At 42.6% G+C, this 16,326-nt stretch overlaps 1 protein-coding gene across 2 annotated transcripts in view; it reads left to right on the top strand.

Annotated features, from left to right (window-relative positions):
* Positions 1-2,074: 2,074 nt before the first annotated feature.
* znf438 (zinc finger protein 438) overlaps positions 2,075-16,326 on the top strand; it is a 49,981-nt gene continuing 35,729 nt past the window's right edge. Inside the window, exon 1 of one of the 2 annotated variants that reach the window (XM_005740579.1) lies at positions 2,075-2,191. The gene's annotated coding sequence lies outside the window, so the exon portion shown is untranslated. The remainder of the gene's footprint in view (positions 2,192-16,326) is intronic. The other variant, XM_005740581.2, reaches the window with a different exon arrangement.

Genomic DNA, 16,326 nt, shown 5'->3' with positions numbered 1-16,326 from the left:
GGTTCACCCTGAGCACATGTGACAGATGTAGAAGGGTCTGGAGAAGTTGTAGAGAACGTTATGCTGCCTCTAACATTGTTCAGCTCGACCAGATTGGTGGTGGGTCAGGAATGGAGGCACATGCAGACCTCTACAGGCTAGTCAATGGCACCCTGACTGCCATTAAGTATCAGGATGAGATTCTTGGACCCATTGTCAGACCCTGCGCTTGTGCAAGTAGTCCCGGGTTTCTCCTGGTGCACGACAATGTCCGGCCTCATACGGTGAGAGTATGCAGGCAGTTCCTGGAGGATAAAGGAATTGACACCATTGACTGGCCCCCATGCTCGCCTGACCTAAATCCAATGGAACATCTGTGGGACATTATGTTGTGGTCTATCCAGCACCACCAGGTTGAACCTTAGACTGTCCAGGAGCTCAGTGAGACCCTGGTCCAGATCTAGGAGGAGATCCCCCAGGACACCATCCATAATCTTATTAGGTGCAGGAATACTAGCATATAGGGGTCATGCAAACTACTGAGTATCATTTTAAGTTGCTCCAATGAAATTTCAGCTAAATGGACTAGCTTGCTGCTTCATTTTTTGACTTTCATTGTCATTTCCATCAAACGGCGTGGGATCCTCTTGATCCTAACAAATTACCAGGTTTACATAACTTGTACTTAGTTACAATTGTTTAAACCAAGGATCTTGGAATTTGAATTTGTTTAGAAATAGCCCCAAGACACCCTCCTTGAGTTCCTTGGACTTCCCCATTGTTCTGAGTATTAGTCATTCTGATGAGTGACTAATACTTTTTTTGCGCTGTGTAAGTGAAACTACCGATTATAGTCATTTATGATCAATAACAAGAAGTTAATAGGATATCGTATAAGCTCCAGCACCACTTAAAATATATATATTATATTAAATCAAAAATAAATTCAAATTGGTGAACTCAATTTTTGTTTATAAAAGTCATTAAACATGTATGCTGTACAATCATTCCACCCTGGAAAAAGAACAGTTTAAAGCAATCGTCATAAGTGCAAAATTATCAAGGAATAAACAGATGAATTGGCTGTGTTGATAAAGTAATAGAGGTGGTCAAGCCACGTATCCACTTTCAAGCTTGCTAGAAGTATACAAACTGTTTTTGCTTTTTGTTTTGTGTTACCGTTTAAATTTGTGCAGTTTCAAAAAAAAAAATCACTCCACCTATTTAGTGCTTTCCTGGTAAAATACAAAGAAAACAAAAACATGTGGCTCAAGACTTTTGCACTGCATTACATATGGAATTTAACTGATTGAAAAGACACTCAGATGCAACAGAAAATCTGTAGGAAACCGAAGTGAATTAAGTAATTTCAAAATAAAATTAAAATAAAACAGTGAATGATTATTTTTCATCAGTGTTTGAGACATCCCAATCTTTACTGTGATTTTTTTGATGCAGAATTATAATTGTTTTAGATGCTACCTTTATATACTACTAATACTAATAAGTAAAAACTCAGTTAAACAAAAATATGTGTAAGAAGGTATATGCACACACTTCCTACAAGGCAAGACTGAGGCCCCTCCAAAGGAATGGGGTCCCTTGTGTCACTGCAGCCTTAAATAAAATACCCTGTTGCATACTGCACACATACAGTAGTTGTATGTGTGGTTACGTGCTTTCGTCTAAAGTTTTGAAACACCGTTATGCGTCTGTTACCGTGTCCTGCAGTGACCCCCACCAGCCCGCTCTTATATGTTTGATGTGTCTGAGCTGTCTGACAGCTTCAGTGCTGTGCTGCGCTGCTACAGGTTATTACACGGCTACTCATTGGCTGCTCTGACAGAACAGAGGAAAGTAGGTCCCCAGTATTTAACGGGCCGTACTATTTATGCCTAAACGGGGTGATAAAAGAAATGAGCGACTGTATTATGTTCTTCCCTTTTCACTCAGACTGACACTGCCAGTTGCAGAGTGGAATAATTGTTTGTTATTTAACTTTTAAAATATAGTTGAAGTGTGTGAACGTCGAGAAACGTAAGCGTTTGATAAGTCGCACACATTCATCACCCCTCGCCGGATCAAGCGGATGGTTTGGCTCAAAATGGCTGTAGAGAAACAGTTTTGAGGATCGACGCTTTTGCCAGGTTTTTAAGAAAAATGAGCCACCCTGTAGTTTGAGGGCACATCCGCCACATAACTGGGGATCCAGGTGAGACACGTTTAAAGGTTATTCAACATTTGCACCCGACCCGTAGCTTACAGGGGGGGGGAAACAAGGCCGAAAACGGCTCGCTTTGCAATGTTGTCAGGGTGCCTTGTACTTGCAGCGGGAACAATCCCTGGCTCTGGTGTTGATTTATAGTGTGGATAGCGGCTTCAAACTGAAATAACAGTCTCCAGAAAGTGTGGAATTTGGTGTAAAAGTACTCATGCATCACACGGTGGGTAGAGGAAATGTAACTACGATGTCATACAGGCTGTGTGTAGCTAATGCAGAGCAGGCCTGCGGCTAACCCTGCAGCTGTGCTGTGCACAAATACGTCACCAGGATAGGATTCCCTGCAGTGAGATGTGTACACTGACACAAAGCAGACCCGAGACATGTGGAAGCAGATACTAGGCTGATTCATATTGTTTTGAATGCAACCCAACGTCTGCCCTCAGCTGAGTTCCTGGGCTTTTAACGTGTGAGTGGAGGATCGAGCTGGAGCCCCAGTGTGTATAAATTTGATGGATATCGGTCTTGATTGCTGTAGACGTTATAACTAAGGCTGTGCAGATGGGTCAGGGGTTTAGCCAGGATATGCAGTATAATGCCAGCTGACATTTAGTGGCTGGCAGAGATTTTGTCATTCATACAAATATGTGTGTCAAATATCTAAAATAAAGAACACTGCAAGTCATGCTGCCAAGAATTTATAGGACCTTTTGGAGCAGTGCAATGAGATGCAGCCCCCAAAACATTTCTTAATTGTCAGAAGTTGTGATTTTATTATAGCATATGTGATTTTTAAAGTAGATAATAATAGATGTACTTGTATATTTTCCACCTCAGGCCCTTTGCAGATTAAGAGCTGCGGTGTTTATTCAAGAGGTTCCCAAAAGATGATCAGAACTAAAGAACATCTGCAACATGCACACCATTTGTTTCAGAGGGTTTTAATCGGTTTTTAATCACTTTTCTATGTGAAACTGTGTACAGTGCTTGACACAGAACTGTCTGTGATTTGTAGTGGAGATTGGAATGTGCACATGTGATGTGATTATGCATTTACCCTCTGTGAACACTTATTTTGCATGAATCTTCTGAAAAATATCTGATTGTTATCATGGGCGCTCACTGAGTCTGTCATCCTGCAGTTCAACTCTGCGATCCTGGGCAGTGGCACAGGAGATGGTGGTATTCCTGCTTTGGAATAAAAGCAGATGAAATCAGCAATACTGAGTATTTCTGAAACGGTGTTTAGGGGAACCCATTCTCCCCACTCTCTGTGCATTGTTTTAAGTGCCAGTGGCTGCTGTCCAACCCCCAAAAATGTTTCTACCTCTGTGCTTAACAGCTGACAAGCTGTTCTTTTCATCAAATGCTGCTCATTTTCCCCCCTCCAAACATACCTCTGGTGATAGTCCCAGAAGAGCTCAGTTTACCTGCATGTGTCCAGAGCGCTTGTTTCCAAGTGCAGTCTCGCTTATCCAGATGTTGATTTTTGTGATGAGATGGCAGGTAAGGTTTCCCTCTGATCACTCTTCCAATGTCGGCCCGGTTTGCGCATCCATGCGTCACAGTGGAACCATCACTCCTGAGTCAGCAAAACCTTCCTGCTGCTCGTTTGTAGAGCCACAGAGGGCTTCTTTTTGTTTTTTCTTTCAGGCATGCTGTTTGATGTGGAAGTCAAGGTTCTTGACTTAATTGCCATTGCTTAGTGACATTTTCACACAGTGGAAATCCAAGGCTGGAGGAGGGTTGGCGTCTTTAATAGATCTGTGATTGGCAGGCTTCAGTTTTAGATCAGCTGTCTGCTTATGGGAGCTGTGGAAGAGTCAGAGAATTTGTAGTATGACAACAATGAGACATGTACTAGAAGTGGAATGAAATCTTTGTTACACATTTATGTGGTTTTTAGATTTTTGGTTCCAGTTCTGATCTCAGTAAACAGGCCGATGGGCTGCTGTTGATGCCCTTTTCAGTTCTTTCACAGAAAATGGAAAGTGGATATTAAACGCTTTTAAAGATGTTTTAATGACGGATTTTGGAGAGGATGGAGGGAGAAAATTCCCCGCCAGTCAGAGCCATCTATTTGGAGCTGGAAATTTGTCTTGCTGTGGTATACATGTTCCAGCCAGTATTCTTGGTCTTTCTTTCTAGACACAGCTATATATTATGGTCACCATCTACAGCAGCCCAGTATTTATTTATTTATACATAATAAAGATGCTGTAACAGTCTATCTTTACTGTGGGAAAGTCTGAGACTTCAGTTCAGTGCCTTGCTCAAGAGCACCTGGCTGGCAGCGTTTTAGAGAAGAGCTCTTTTTCTCCTCTTGCTGGTCTGCTTGATTTGATGCCAGTGAGAACTAATTCAGAAGTGCAGAATATCTCATGTGGTGGCACATTAAGAGAAAAAATGTTTTCACTGGAAAACCCTTTATTCACAGAAATCGCTGTTTCAGCGATATTTGTGCTGATGATGGAAAACAGGTCATGCCACTCAAATCAGAAGATGACTTTCTGCATTTAGTGGAGGTCTTACACTCATAACAAAACTCCTCCAACACATGCTTCACAAACAGTAACCGCCACCACTCAGTTTCCTACCACCAGCCTCTCCAGTGTGATTGAGCTTGTTGTCATCACTGGAAATCCTGCATTCTGTTTCTGTTCTGATTGGCTGGCTCACAGAAAAAACAATGAAACCAAAAAAAGAAAAGAAAAGCTGAAGAATTGACAGAAAAATCTCTCTCTCTACAAACAGTGTCCTAGCCTAGGACCTGGATGTCATATCCAGGCCATGCAGCTTTATAGTGTGTGAATGAAAGCATGGAGTAGCCAGGAGGGAGTCATCATTATCATCACCTCTTTTAGCCTGACAAAATACTAGCCCCCCTGAAAAACTGACCAATGCTGAGTATTTAACTTTGTAATGCTCAAAGTTTGTAAAATCAAGTTAAAACTGAGAGTGAGCTTCCAGTTTATACACAGCATACAAACTTCAGGAAAGGTTTGAACTGTAACGGGCAAAAAACAAATAATTATTGTTATTGTTGCTGTGGAAATTTTTTTTTTTCTAGTAGAATAATATAAGCATCCAAAATATAACTAGGATGCTTGGAAAAGCTGTGTTTAATTCTTTGCTCTGTTTTGCAGCACTTAATAATTCTGTCCTGTCTACGTGTGTATGTATAATATAAGACGCGAGCTACCAAGTTATTGATTAATACTTTTTAGCAGGTAGTTGTCTGCAGATATTCAAACTATCCAGTAGCTTTTGGCAAATAGATGAACAGAGGAATTTTCTCTTTCATCCCTACAATGCTGCCTTGCTGAACATGATGTACTCGATGCCATCAGCTCTCCATCAGTTGCAGGTTCTGGTTAGTGTGATTGTCCACTTTACAGCTGATCATAGTAAAGAGATCTGACAGGTCACAGGAATGGCAGCGAAAACATGCAGTTGGCAGGGGCTAGCCAGCTAACAGCAACAAAAGTTAGGAGGACAGTCCACTGTTAAACTGATAGTATATGCAATGTTCTCTCGGATTGATGGAGAAAGAAATATGCTAACATTTTAAATGAATCACTCCCTTATTTAAAAGGAATAAACGTGTCCCCAGAATGTCATCAGAATGTGTATTTTCCTGTTATTTATGACTGTATCATAAGAATAAATACTCTATTCTATCTAAATAAACCCTGTCAATCAAACATTTACGGTGCTAATGTGTTTCCTTTGGCCCTGGGTAATAACGTCTTTTATGGAAGGAAAAACTGAAAAAGGAAAAATTTTAATAAAAAAAATGTATTTAAGCACTGCTGGACTTCCAGCTAATTTAAAGTAATAATGAATATGCTGCACTTGCCATTTTCTTTACTCTCTTCTTTAGAATAAAAAGAAAAATGCCCACGGAGACGAGCGCAGCATATTTATTGTGAACTTAAATGAAGCATTAAAGGCAGCAGAGCAGCTGGCTGCCTTTCACTCTTAGTGACCTGAATATTTGTGAAATCCTTGCTGTGTGTGTCCCTGGCCGTTATTTCTACGGGGAAATCTGAAGATTTCTCTGGAACTGCTTTCTACTGGAGAAGAAATTCCTGACAATTAGTCAGATGACTAATTAAACATAATGGATACATTACTGAAAGTAGTTTTTATAGCAAAGCTGCCACAGACAGCATAGAGACAGTAGTCGATATATTACATGTTATAGCAAATGTAGTTTTTGGTTTCTTGTGAGCTGAACAGAACATTTGGTGATCTCCTCCACTCTCACTCAGTATTGTAATGAAGGTATTTCAGTGATTTCTGATGTTGTAAACACAAGGCTATTATCTGATCACCAAAATGGTCAGGATCCCCGATCAAAGCTGCAGGCGCTGTTAACCCAAGCAGTGAGGTGTGATGGCAGCACCCTGCCAATATTTGCATAAGAAAATGAGTATTTGTATGCTGTACAAAGAATTAAGTGTAAGGAAAAGTGAAAAGAAAGAGGAAAGGTCTCAATAAAATAAATACATTTAGATAGGTGGTTTATGGTAAGTGGACTGATTCTTATATAGTGCTTTTCTACTCTCCCAGAGTACTCAAAGCGCTGTATACAACATGCCTCATTCACGCAAGTGCAAACTAATCCACGTTCACACTCTGATGAACACATCGGAGGGCAACCTGGGGTTAGTATCTTGCCCAAGGATATTTGACATGCAGACTGGGGAAGCCAAGGATCGAACCACCAACCTTCCAATGGGTAGCTGATCTGCTCTACCACCTGAGCCACAGCCACCCATTATGGTTGTAGGGTTTAACTTAACTATTCACTAAACTTGAATGACTTGAATTGCAATGAATAACTGGAAAAACTGGGGTTTTCTAAAATGTTTGACTGGTAGTGTATGTATTAAAAATTCCAATTATGTGTGACCTCATATTCAAGGTCAGAGGTCAAGTTTTCTGAAAATCTCTGTAAATGCAGTAACTCAAAAAGGAAGTCACCAGGATTTAGAAATGTATATGATCTCGTAGCTAGACTAATTTAATTGGGACATTCCCCTAAAGTTTGCTCTGTTGTGTATCTTTCCTGTGGGTAACTGTTTTGGGACTTCCTGAAATATCAGTAAGATGCCACATAGCTTAACCCCGGGTAGAAGAATCATAGGGCTATGGCACGGGCACCCAGGATCCCCTCGAACAGTAGAATCTGAGCTAATAGACATCAGACCTGCATGGCTAGATAAGTGGCAAAATGTTTTGATTTGACCTAATTCGAGTGAAGTGGCCCTTTTGCGATGTGCAGAATGGCGCTCTCTGCCTTTAAGTGGCTGCTTTATGTTTGCCTTGCAAGGACTGTCTCATGTGACATGAGCGCAGGTCACTCCAGCTGAGCACGGCAGCGTAAACTGAGTGTGCACTTCATTTAGGCTAGCTGCCAGATTATGTGACATATCCACTTATAAAGCTAATGACGTACTCATAAATCAGCTTTGATTGTGGCTTTGGTAAATCTGGGAAATGACTTGCATTTACTTTTATTGTTCATTTCACAGAGCAGCTTTCTGCTCACTTGGAAAATTGGTTAGCCTACACATTTTTCTTTTAAAGATTTTTCTTTTTTTCGCCGACTCAGAGCCGCGCTCTGGCCTACAGATGACTCAGCATGAGGAACACCCTCTCTGTCTTCCTACACGCACGCACGCACGCACGACCTCCTTTATCACACAACTCACTGTGGGAAATGTCTCACACTTTTAAGGTTCAACGATTAAAAAAAAAAAAAAAAGAATTGTGCTACATGATAACATCTCCCACCACCCCCTGCTCCCAGAATATGAGCGAGGGGCTGGCATGCAAAGCCCAGCATCCAGCGTGTAAACATGTTTGAGCGCCAACAATTGGAGCATTTAGTTCTAGCCGGCGCGCAGCTAAGCTGTGGTTTCACATGTGGCTAGATGAGGATGGTGGAAGCAGGCAGAGGAAACTTAGATGCTTGTCTAACATTTCCGCTCAATCATAACCAAGATCAGGTTACCATAACGCACAAACACACACACATGCACACACCAGATTTCTGCACTCAGGCATCATTCTGTTTCCAAGCTTTGAAGTAACAGCCTAAGTAGTAGAGTAACAAAAAAAGGCTAAGAAGAAGCTGAGAGCATTCCCAAAACTTGTTGACATTTTACACGAGGGATATGATAATACAGCCTAGCATTCCGCCCGTCATTCTGCATGGATTAGCTCGCAGGTCGGACTGTGTAGCTGCTAATAATTGTGTTTTTCTGAGCTGAAACTTGCTGGAAGGCTTGGCCTACTTTCTCAGTTATGGTGCGTCTACATTATGGGCCCAATATAGACCCTGCAAAACTGAATTAACATGCAGCTCTTTTCCTAAAAAGATAGAACTCTCCTGTGTGAGTTTTGAAAAGAAAACCTTAAAGTTTCTCATCCCATTTAGCCCACTTTCCCCCCCATTTTTTTTTAGTTCTATCTGAATTCTGTGCAGATGATATGCATTGCATCTGTTAAGTGCTGCCCAAAGAAGTCAAGAGTGGCGGATTGAAGAACAAGGAAAGTGCATCTCTAGCCTGAATAATGAATAGGCGACCATATTGTGGATGGGGGAAAAAAAGGAGGATGTGGTTCAGTAATAGTCTGGTGAGCATTTCTTTCTCGGCTAAATTGTTGGTCTTGCTAGACTCTTGTTTCCAAGAAAAGTTAATGAAAATTACATGTGAAGTCTAATGACCGACTGTTACAGGATTTGTAGGCTGCAGGCAGCTAAGGTATATTATTATATTAGGCTGCCCCTCTGAGTATTAGCATAGTTCCTGGCTGTGTTCCACTTCTAGCAAACCATTTTGGTCAAAAATGCCACCGAGTGCTGTGATGAGAGTAGACTTCAGTACCGACCCTGTACTTACCGGTTACAGGGTGGTACTTTTTAGATTTGTCAGTGTGATGCGTCACAAGTCAAATCAGGTGCTTTATGATAACGAGTTTCAGTTACAGCTCTTACAGATCTAGTGAGAAAGTGTATATACCTTTTTCTGCAATACCTCCACACTGGGGTGCCCTTGATCAAAGCCCTTAACCCCAAGCTTAACCTCCAACTGAAAACAGCTCTTAAAAATGTGTAGCAGGATGTTCTCTCTGTTTGTATATAAAGGTTTTAGGAAAAGGAAGCTGCGTTCTGCCACGATCATGAAGTGGTTTAGTGGCCTAGCCCTGCTATGAGTTGGTGCAGTCATGGGGTTTTCTCATCATTCTCTATTTTTGTATTGGAGTTTTTTAAATGTGTATAGCAGGGTATTTTTAAAGGTCTAATTTTGCTGCAATGTTTTGCAAATACTGATGGTTGCTAAAGAAGAACAAGAGTATTTTTGAAGTTTAAAGTTATTTTAAAAAAGTCTCAGTTTCATTAAGTCTTAAGAGGAAATAAATGACATTTAAACTGGTTACTTGGGGCATAAATCCATAAGCATGAATCAAGTAGGTTTCATTTGTTCTGGTTCTTGTTGGCCCCTACAAAAACAAGGCATAGTGCTCCTACTACCCCCCCAATCCTCCATTCTGTGTGAACCCTGTTCTGTTTTTCTACACATCTCGCAATAAAGCAGGACCCGAGTCATGACACTTAAAATTATCACTGATGTTGTGTAAGAAGCATTCTTTAGGGACTAGTAGGCAGTTTAATCTTACAGTTTAAGAGTTTGAATGCCATACACAGTGCTGATTTTTAACTCTACTAGAGTCGCAGAGCTAACACACTTTGTTGTGTTGTTACCGGTGTTACAGTGTCTTATTTTCCTTGATATAAAATGTGAAATATGTCTGGTCTTCTCTTGTTCCAAATGTTGATATTATGTCGTGTTTTTATGAGAAACAGAGAGTATAGGAGTTGTTCTAAAAAAATAAAATGGGGCTACAGATATCAGCTTCTTTAAAATGCTCACCAAGCTGAACGTGAGCATTTTAAAGAAGCCGATAAAGGAAAAGGGGCTAACGCTGGAGTTCATAGTTAGCCACAAGCTAGCAGCCTCGGTATGAGCAAATGATCCGAGCAGTTATGAGGAAACTTGTAGAGGCCAGTTATGTCCTGCTAGTTGGTGAAGTTACTGCAAAATGATGCACGTAACTGACATTTATTTTATGCTGGCCTCTGTAAGTGTTAAAGTGATCCTTTGCTTTCTGCTCCGTAGAGCAGGTTAATTCCCGGTTAAATGTTTTGGCCTATATGAAGACGGATATATTTATTTATGTCTGCCAGTCTAAGTATCTCACTTAGCTCCAGACATCAGGGAAAATGGAAGTCATTTTGGGCCTACGCGTGTTTATTCTGTTTGAGACGGGTTTGAGAATTTGAAACCCAAACCCACGCCTTGTCGTCCCTCCGAGGCCCCTCCCACTCCGGCGGCGGGCACGGCGCTCGCATGAAAGTTAGAAGAGAGGCGTTCGCTTTCATCCCCTGTCATTTGGCCATTTCCCAGATATACCATCTCACCTTCCCTCCCCTCCGCTCTCCTCTTGCTGCTCATTTCTCTGCCCGCCCTACCCACTGTCTCCTCAGCCTCTCATCTCTCGGCATATCTTTCCTCCAGACACATTTGTGTGTCTCCCTGCCTCCATCCCACAGCTATGATTTAGGCGTCAGGGCTGCTCCCACTCCTTCCCAGCCCTGGATCAAGTTACCCCGCCATTACTCAGACGTTCCCCCTGCGATGGTGCTCCATGTCAGGGGTGTAGCGGAGCCTGCCTGCCTCTCCAGACCTGCAGACTAGCTCAGTTCAACCACAGACGCCCCTGGTCAGTGGAGTCTCTCCAGCTATGGCACAGACTCCCTGGAAAATGATGTGGCGTGGTGGGCAGAGGGGTTAGTGTAGTTTTACTTTGGTTTCTATGTGGGACGCTGTCGTAACTCCAGCACTTGGGCTGCTTTCGCCTGGCCCGCAGAGCAAACGGGCTGCATTGGGGATCTTTTGTTGTTGTCGTTACCAGTTCACCCGCAAACACTAGACTGTGCAGACTGTGTACCGGCTGTGAGCCACACAACAAGCCCAGCCCTTCCATGCGTCACAAGTCGACGGGTGATTTGTGGGCCTCATCGTTTTATGGTTATGTAATGTCGGTTCCTTTGACGAGTAAAATGTCTTGTTAAAGCCCACACCGCCCTGTGCCCATAAAAGTGACTGATGCAGGCAGTATGAGGGCCTGGCTATCCCGTTAGGTTTGGTCTCCCATCCTAGACAGCGTGTCACGGGGCCTGGATGAGAGCTGTCCAGCTTGTGTAGCCAAAACATGACGCTGCAGAAATTTCACAGGCTTGGCTTTATCACTTGATTGATGCACGCTGAGTAAAACTGCTAAATCCACCGAGGAATTGTGGGATCCTATAGGTCTAATTTATGGCAGTCACTGGGGGAAGGCGTATACCTGTTTCTCTGCCCACGCCCCCTTTCATTGGGTGTAAAGTTTTATAGAGGCTATAGCATCCTACTCCCATTAAGCCTGTTGTGCACTTCAGTGGAGCCATAACTCCCTTTCTGCTATCGCCAAGCTTTTCAGCTCCTCTGTAATTTATTTAACTCTGACATATGGCTGTCCTGCACGAGGCAAGGTAGCATATCACAGCACAGGAAGGCCCGCTCAGGCTAAGCTAATCCTTTCTAATTGAAAGGGAGGCAGCGTTGTGGGCCAGTGGCTTGTACGTCGCTCATCTTTCTGCTTGTTTTACAGTAATGAGACATCTGGGGCCCGAGCGCAGAGCTGTTTGTAGTGGGAGAAGTGGTTCCCGAGCCCGAGGGCCTGCAGGGCTTTCGCAGACAGAACAACAGAGCTGACTGCTTGTTTGCTCCTATCTGTATGTGGGCATTTTTATTTTGCCCTAGCCGCCTTGGCACGGTGTCATCAGCCATGCTAATGTTAGATTTGATTTATTTCTTTGGAAAGAATAATACATTTGGGAAATTTAGGACAAGGATGAGGCTATTTAAGTTAAAGGGAGGACGTTTCATTGCCCTGTCTTCTAATATTAAGTTTGCATTCTCTACATCTCCTGTGTTGGTCTGTAGCCTGTTATTCTGAATATAAAGCTGCCAAGAGGCTGTCACTTAAGGTATAATTTGACTATAGGTTTTTTTTAGCATCAGTGCAAACTGAAGTTCTGTTTTACTTCAAATGTATTTACTCATTATTTATATTGTGTGTTGGCTGTAGTTTGTGTATTGAAGAATAAAATTGGTTTCTGTTAGTTAGATGGTGAAGAGCAGCGGCCTAAAACAAAAACCTTGCAGGCTGGGCACTGTGGGTGTCATAGTGTCACTCAGTCACTTATAGCTCCAGGTTGGCCCTCAGTACAGCTTCCCTGTTTATGAGGAGAGTAAGAGAAACCTTTTTCTTCTTTTCAACCACACTGATGTTCCTCGTGAGCTTATAGTTTAGCTGAAATTGACCAAAGTTTGACATGTTCTCGGTTCTGCAGTTTTGACTGCAACTCAACTGATTTTCTCCATGTGGGCTGAAAGCAGTTAGCAGTTTATACCATATGTAAGTATATAGTTTTATGCCACCCAGCGTTTATTATGATTTTTTCCCCATTGATTTGAGTAGGGTAGTGGATGTTTGTCCATAGGCTACAGCTAGTATAAGAGCAGGCTGATCCTAACAGTCATATAAGAGAACTATATGGGTGCTTTTTCTGTTCGTGTGTAATTTCTTGATCTACCACCAATCTAAGTAAGTGTTTGCATATGGTTTTATTTTTCATTTTCCTTCCATTGTTTGTTGTGAGCTATAACTAGTTCTGTCTAGATGTTTTTAATATTTCCAAAGGAGTCTTGTAACCTTGTAAACTTGAGCTTGTTCCTTCCCTTTTGGTGCATCGATCCTATTCTCTTCACCTCTTAAACATTGTCTTTAGGGAAAGGAAGAACTTTACCACAGTGACTTCATGTCCATCCTATTCTTCTGGATGTGATGTCTCAGGAGCACCAGGAGGAGATGTATTTGTACTTGAGGATGAACTGATGGATGAACTTGGATGAACTTCTCAAGATTTCACTTGGTAATCATAGCACATCTGGTAGTGATCTAACTGGTTAAAATGATAATGTAATGATAACGACATATTGTTTTGCACACATACACTTTCTTTGCGTGTTTTTATTTTTATCATTCTTTTCTCCCAACTCGTCTGTGATCAGTTTCCTGGTGGGCAACCCTCCCTGAATCTGAAAGTTCAGTTGTTCTTCTGTTTTTTAAATCTAACGGCTGGCCTGTCCATGTTGTTGCTGCTGCAGACGGATGTGGTCCCTAACTCCACTGTCATGGACTGCAGCTGGCAGCTGTAGTCGTTGGGCTCTGGAGCTCAGCTGTGGGTTGGAGAGCTACGCTCCTCTGTGCTGAGGCTGCAGAACAGTAACTCCGTGACATCGGAGTTGGAGTTAATTGCAGCTTCCTACTGAGACAAGAGGAGAAACTTGTAAACTAATATTTACAAGTTAGATCTACTCAATTTAGCTCAGTGGCAAACACTGTAATGTTTTCTTTGATGCCATAAGGAGGAACAAAGAGGGATCTGTGATCACATTTTCCCATTTGGTTCAATAATGAAATGGCAGCTTGAAGCTGTTGTTCCCATCTCTTAAATTCTTTGAAGTCCCCATAATGAGTCTTAACAGACATGGATTTACACTGCAGCATGACCGGTTGGCAGTCATTCTTGCCTCCCCCCCCCCCTCCCTCGTTCTACTACCACCTTGTTTATTTGCCCCAAGCTACAAGCAGTCACACTGTCCTTGCATTGCCATTTTCACACAGAAACGGTGACCTGGCAGTGCATTAAGGCAGATCTGCAGCTACACTTCGAATCCTGTTGGACACGCTGAACCCTGTGCGGCTCACCAGAGACCTCTAAATTACTGCTTTTCACAACCAGAAAAGCACCTTGCATGTTTGAGAAGAGCTTTTTTTCCCCTTCTATTTTCTTTTTCTTTGTTTGCAGTTATGTTTTTCTGTCTCAGTGGCAACTACACAAACGCACGCACCGAAAACACTTAAATCTGATATCTTTCCTTGTGCAAGATGCTTTTTTCTGTTAAAAGCAGAAGTTGGATCTCTCTCACTTCAGTGTGGAACGCCAGCGTTACTTCACGTTTTATCCTGCTCAGGAAAATATATGCTCACACTCTAAAAGCCATGAGGCTAACCTCGGCACAGATATTTAAGACGCTTAAGGTTAATACTAAACTGCTGTAATCCAGTTTTTGGTTGGATTCAGAGCAGAGATAGCAGCGGTTCAGCATGTACCTGTCAGTACTAAATGATTGCTTATTTCCTGCCAGAGAAGAGTGGAGTTGGGGGGGTTGGGATGGAGTAATAGCAAGCAGCTGCCTCAGCTGGACCTTACCTTTCCTTTTTGTTAGCCTGCTGCTCTCTGAAAGCTAACCTGCATGCCAGAACGCCTACTCCCCCCCCCCAAAAGTTCTGCCCTGGCTGTCCGAGATACTAAGCGCTGTAGGTGGCACATAATCCGGATGCAGCATGACAGGGAACAGGCTTGATCCATCTTGTTGAGTGAGAACTTCTTGTTGGGGTGTTTGGACAAAGCCTTGTCGTTTTGTCCTGAGAGGTTTTTTTTATTTTATTTATTTTTTATTCATGCTGCTTTTCTCCGATTAACTAAATGCTCCAACGATCGGCCAAGTTTAAGCAGCCAGCACGAGTGGCCATATTTTATATTTATCACACAGAGAGAGAGGAGCAGTGCAGGGCAGTTGCACCGGCTATCACTCTTTCATTGGAAAACGATAAACATAAATCTGCGGAATGCATCCCTGTGATCTGAGTCCGTGGTGGATCAGGGAATGACGGGGAGTAGCAGAAGGCCCGATCTGCTTCGCCTTCCTCAGGCAGTAGAATTCGAAGGCTCTCTGGCTCTGTGGGGTTTGCTGACATTTTCTTTTTTGGGGAGGGGGCCCTTCAGCAAAGGCAGACAGTGTCACAAGTGCAAGATTGGTGCTTTAAAAAGTCAGTGAGGATGTGAGAGCTTCTTGGAAACCCCCTAAGCAATACAGAGAGAGTTTGGGTAGGGCAAGGCTTTTCCCCTGAATCACAGCTAATTAACGAAGTAATTAAGATCGGAATCTCGGCTCACAGAATTGTCTATACGTTCAAATAGGCCATCAAATGGAAAATCCCTTCCATTTGTGAAAGGGCTAATTTAAAGCGTTCAGACCTTTTCCTCTCCATTTTTCCCCGCCGTGTGTCACACAAGGGACATCTGTTGAAAAGAGCAAGGCAATGTTACGGTGAGTTAATGCGCTCTCCACTCCATCAGAAGCGCTGTTCATAATGCATTCGCTATACACATTTCAGCTTGAGTGAATTTATTTCAATAAATAATGTCACTCCAAGGACACGCTTCGATCTTTGCACGGCGGCCACGCTCACCGTAAGCCACGTCGTATTGTTATCTCATTCCTCCTTGTGCCAAATGATAGATTAACAAACAGTTTAGAAACGGGGCACTGAGTATGTCTGCACTTTTATCATCTCCGCACACTGCTAAAATAACCTCCTCCTCTTTATGATGGATGTATTTTCCAGTTTTATTCTGCTCCTACAAGCTGGACTGCTATCTTTAGGTATGGCCATAATGTTAGGGCTTACAGGGAATTTCATATGGTGGGCAAGAAGTGGATACGATTTATGGCTGGGATTATGTCCAGTGTGCTTTTTCTGGTAGGTGCTATTTAGGTGGTGCTAGCATGTACTGTTTAGACTTTTCCCTATGCCTGTCTCTTTCCTGAGTTTCTTCTAGAAGTAGAAAGCTTGTTGGGAATTAAGGGAAGTGTAAAAGAGGTCGTGGATTGGTGAGTGGTTGACTGGTTGACCTCTATTGTGAAACTCATTCATGAAAAAAGGGCATTTTGTAGCATTGTTTCCCTGCAGTGTCTCTAAGGATTTTGAACTCTCTGGTTTAGCTGCAGTTAGTTTAGTTTAGTTGGGTTTTTTTGGGTTTTTTTGAGCAAGGGGGGGTTGGAGTGCTGAGTCACCAGCTAACGCAGACCTTCCCAAAGTGTGGGGCCCGCCCCCTAGGGGGGGCGCAGAGCCATTGCAGGGGGGGCGGAATGAAA

Source organism: Pundamilia nyererei, unplaced genomic scaffold, assembly GCF_000239375.1.
Source record: "Pundamilia nyererei isolate P.nyererei 1_Seehausen unplaced genomic scaffold, PunNye1.0 scaffold00101, whole genome shotgun sequence".
NCBI classification, from domain to species: Eukaryota; Metazoa; Chordata; class Actinopteri; order Cichliformes; family Cichlidae; genus Pundamilia; species Pundamilia nyererei.
This window is presented reverse-complemented; position numbering and strand designations above follow the sequence as displayed.